Source organism: Takifugu rubripes, chromosome 22 (assembly GCF_901000725.2).
Source record: "Takifugu rubripes chromosome 22, fTakRub1.2, whole genome shotgun sequence".
Classification (NCBI taxonomy): Eukaryota; Metazoa; Chordata; class Actinopteri; order Tetraodontiformes; family Tetraodontidae; genus Takifugu; species Takifugu rubripes.
In genome coordinates, this window is record NC_042306.1 from 1,866,630 (window position 1) to 1,871,305 (window position 4,676).

Below are 4,676 nucleotides of genomic sequence, written 5' to 3' on the forward strand. Positions count from 1 at the left end.
ATACAATTAAATAATTGAATTACTGGCTGGTTGTTTTTGTGTTTCCCCTGATTTTACACTTTGTTCTCCAGATTTAGCTAAACTACATTAAGCTATTGATTAATTCGTTTAAATAATTTAGTTATTACAATTCTATCAGAAAACCACTGTTGAGTTTTAAGATGAAAAACCCCAGAAAGCGAGCTAACATTAGCACCTCAGATTTATTGTTGTAATTGTCGAGCGTTTTGGTGAAGCATTTGTCGGTATTTTAACTTTCTCTCCGTTTGAAAGGGACTCTAAAAATATTCCCCTCTCTTCGTAACGACCTCAGCTCAACCGCTGATTTTTCCTCAGAATGTTTCCGAGTTGCAGCAACCGCACAATCACCGGCCGTAAAGGGACCCCGTTGTTCTCCGCTGGAATCAGCTCCGTCTTGTTAAAGACCTGAATTACTTGTCAGAGAGCGCGCTCCTCTGCAGGTCTTGGCTGCTCCAACGCATCCCTTTGGCGAGAAATTACACGGACAAACGTTCCCGTAGGCATCAATTAATGCCAAACTCCTACCTCCATGAGGCCCAGGGCGCTCCACGGATGCCGTTGAGACAGTGATCCTTTCCCTCGTGCATGCGTGTCTAGGTTGTAAGGTTCCTCTGTGACCCTGGGGATCGAACATATGATGTTTAGAGGACAGTAATGAGAAGCGATGAAGTTCCTTCGACATCCAGACGCAGCTCTGCTATTGATGATTCAATTAACTCAACTTCAATGATGATTTCTCCATCAGGATCTACTGAAACATCTTAAACAGACACCCGGGGGGGGGCACACACCGTTCCCCTCCCAGAAATAAATTACCCCGCAGGCCCCCCTCCTGTTTCTCCTGGATGCCATTATGGCCTCCGCTGGATCTCACGCATGATTCGAATCAATCATGTCTTCAGCTGCGATCAGAATGTGTTCTCAGGATCACCGAGAGATCGGAGGAGTCCTGGAAAAACCAAAAGCGAGCTGAGCGTCATCACATGTGGAGGGGTTGTGAGATTGACACGCAGCATTTGGAGTCGGGGGTTCGGGGGGGGGGGGCTGGCTTCCTCTTTTGCGTGAGGTGGTCAGAGACAGCTCCGGGTTTGGGCTTTAGGGGCTTTGTGAGGTTGTTAAAAAATGTCCATGCTCACTTTTCCAGCTGCAGCCTTTTAGCGGTGCATTAAATGATGGCTGCCCCCTGAAAGGTCACCTGGGAAAACAAGCAACGCCGCTCGAAGAAATGGAGGGAAGAGCAAGCACAGCCCCCCCCCCCCCCTTCTGCTCGGGTTTTAAAGCGACGTGGACGTGAGAAGACAACAGCTTGTGTTTTTGTGATGTTAAATATCATTTTAGCCTTTTAATTCAGTAGATTCGCAGCTCTTACGAAGTAATGAAAATAGATTTGCGCGATATTTTGGGTCAATCTTTGTTTTTTGTTTTTTTTAAAGGCATCTGTATGTTAAGATACGTCGCAGTGTTTGGCTTATTTCCTCTTTTTTTCACTGAAAATTCTCTTAAAAAGGTCCAAACAAAGCACATGAATGGAATCATAAAATCATTTATTTTTCACGTTATTCACATTTTGCTTTGTGGCTCTTTATTTTTTTTCTAATTGAAGTGTTTAGAGTGTCAAAAAAAAAAATCCCTTTTAATAAAACAGAATCAGCTTCTGCTACAGAAGAGTGCGTCGACTTAATTAAATTATAGAATTGCGCTCGTTACTTTTTACATGAGAAAGCCTTGTGCTGCCTGCCTGAATAGCTTAAACAGATGTCCTACGTTATGGATTCACGTCTGGCATATTTACCAAGAGCAAGCCCGCTCAGACCTCCGTGGTGGCGGTGCCGTTGGCGCCGTGCATGTAAGCGAAGCCCCGTGCATGTCAGCGGTCATGCTCCACATGGCGTTTACTCACAGCGGCTCCTGCAGTGGGACAGCGGGTCTCGGTTCTGCGTGTTAAACCCCCCCCACCGGATCTTTGTGCGACCTGGCGGTGTGAGAGTCGACTGTGGAAGTCAGACAAAGGTTATTCAGTTAGTTTAGCTGCTCCACTTTGCATTTTACAGCGATGAATGCGAAGGAAAGGATTTTTTTTTCTTAAGGCCTCGCTCATAAAGGTGAACATCCATTCACATTTGCACGGATTTAGCTGATTTTCACTGTGGAATATTTGGATAGGCATCTGAGGGCGGAGATCCGGTCTTAAAAGACATGGTAAATCTCTATTTGCGCCATCTGTTAGAGACAGGAGTGATAGCGGAGAAGGATACGAAAACGTCCTTGAAATCATCGTGCTCAGCAGCAAGTCTTCGTGGTGGGAAGTCCGCTCCCACTGCTGGTTACTACGGAGAACAGAGGCCTCTCTGGCTGGTTTATCTTTAGCAGGCTAACAGAAAAAAACCTTTCTGTTTGATCTGTGGGACGACCTGGACCTTCGTGGAGGGTTGAATTCGATTTGCTGGCATTCAAATTGCATTTTTGATTCCGATTTGGAGGACGCGGGCACATGCCTCCATTTCAGTGGGATTTAAAAACCAAAGGTCTGGTTCTCTTTCATTCATTTTATACATTCCATTCACGTTCTCTGCGTTCTGCAGCAGTTTCAAGCCCTTGTATCACAGATTTATTATAGTCGAGCGTTTTTTTCCCCCTTTCTCCCTCATCACCCTCCAAATGTTTGCTTTTGTGTATGAAAGGAGCGGATGCTTTCACACCAACCTATTGATAACGCCGCAGTGTTTTCTGCTCAGGGTGGAGCGTTCCGTCATTCACCGCCGCCTACAGAAGGGTGAAGGTCGAGAGGACCCATCCACAAGGCGGGAATATTCCTGTGTGCCAGTAAAAGCGTGAGGTCGATGGATTATGTTTCCTGACTCTTCATCCATCCAGGCATCCACGGGGGCTGCCAGGGCGGAGATAGAGCGGCCGCTTCAGAGATCAGAGGTTCGTTACTTCGATTCCGGGCCCCTGTGGTCTGCAGGAGTCCATGCGCACGACATCAAACCCAGAGTCACTCCCAAATCTGTAACACTATGTGCACTATCGACGTATCCGGGATGGTGTATGTTTTTTATTAATAGAAGGGCATTAGCATGAAAACATGACATGAGAGGTCATTTGAGTGAAGCCTGTCAGCACCCGATCAGGTTTCAATATTTAATATTGGGTGAATGAGCGAAACAGGAACAGGAAATGTCGCCCCTAGTGGCCAGTGAGCGAATAACGCCCATGATTTTAACCAGAAAATTAAATTGGTGGTTTTTTGGTTGTTGTTTTTTTGCTGGTTTCTCTGCAACCTGACAACAGGAGAGGAAGATCAAGTTTGTCTCAGGAGCTCTGATTAATTTACTCCTCACTGAGCTCGCTCTTCCGTGATGTAATGAGCTAGCTTGTCATAAAAGCCGCCGTGAAACCTGGAAACATTCCTTCAGAAGCTGGGGTGATCAGAAAGGTTTTGATGGATTATGACTGATGACAGCCGCCGCGCTCCGTCACACAAAGTGCCTGTCAAGGTTGCTTCTGTGCGACAGGCGGGAAGAACACGCGGGAACATCAGGATTGTCAAGACTCGACAAAAGATTAGCGAAAAACAAACAGTCGGCAGTGATTTACCAGCTGGATCTGAAGCGTGGGCGCCAGAACCATCAATCCAGAGCGGCTTTTTTTCATGGTGCTGCTGTCCGAGAAGGAAGCTCCTGCTCGGTATGCGGCGCCTCGGCTTCAGCCAAGGTCAGATGAAACACAGACCGAGTTGTTTGGTCACAGCGAGCAGCAGCACTTTCGCAGCTGAGAAGATGGAACCTTGACACTGGAGCCATTGTGGAACACGGAGGTGAGAACCTCCCGCGGAACCGCTGCTGCGGAGAACGTAAACAGAATAACAATGGTGAAGAGGGAGGATCACCTCCGTATTCTGGGGGGGGGGGGGGAGGATCTACCAGGTAGATGGCTGATTCTTAGCCAAAAATGTATTTGAATGATGTTTTTCAGTTGAGATTGTGAGTGTCAGGAGCCTTTTGTGTTCTATTGTTTTAGTTTTTCCTCCAGACCGTCAGAAGAGGAGCCGCCCTGTTCTCTGAATTCATCTCCCATCATCTTTCCTCTGCTGACTGTGAGCATCCTCCTGCAAACAAATGAGGAGCAAACGACAGTCTGAGCTTCTTATTAAATCTCCCAACAGCCAGAATGCCAGAAAATTGGATCACCATGAATACAACTCAACTACTACCACACACACACACACACACACACACACACACACACGCAAACATGCAAATATCAATACAAATAAAACTCTGTTGACTCCATAAAGTTGGACTAAAGAAATAAGATAATCGCCTATAAATGCCAAAAGCAATCTCAATTTTCTGCATAATATTGGCTTTTTTTTGCCTTTAGTGGCTGTGAAGCATTTCAGTGTACACACCCAACCACCCACACACACCCACCCAAACACACACACACACACACACACACACACACACATGCAGAACCACATAGACCTACAGAGAAGCTGCTGTTAGCTAAACTTTTTTTAAAAAAAAAAGCTAATCACAGAATGAAACATGCAAGTTGTGTTTTGCTTTTGTGATTGTGTGTTTCTGGGTGGTTTGGAGGAGGATGTGCGTGTCTCCCTTAACTGCTAAACCAAACACTCGGATGAAATCGGA

At 46.1% G+C, this 4,676-nt stretch overlaps 1 long non-coding RNA gene across 1 annotated transcript; it reads right to left on the reverse strand.

Annotated features, from left to right (window-relative positions):
• Window positions 1-228: 228 nt before the first annotated feature.
• On the reverse strand, window positions 229-4,433 carry LOC115247945 (uncharacterized). The gene is made up of 3 exons (XR_003886998.1): window positions 3,619-4,433; window positions 1,814-2,012; window positions 229-640 (listed from the first exon to the last, which is right to left on the reverse strand). It is a non-coding gene; the product is annotated as an uncharacterized lncRNA (long non-coding RNA).
• Between the last annotated feature and the right edge of the window lie 243 nt (window positions 4,434-4,676).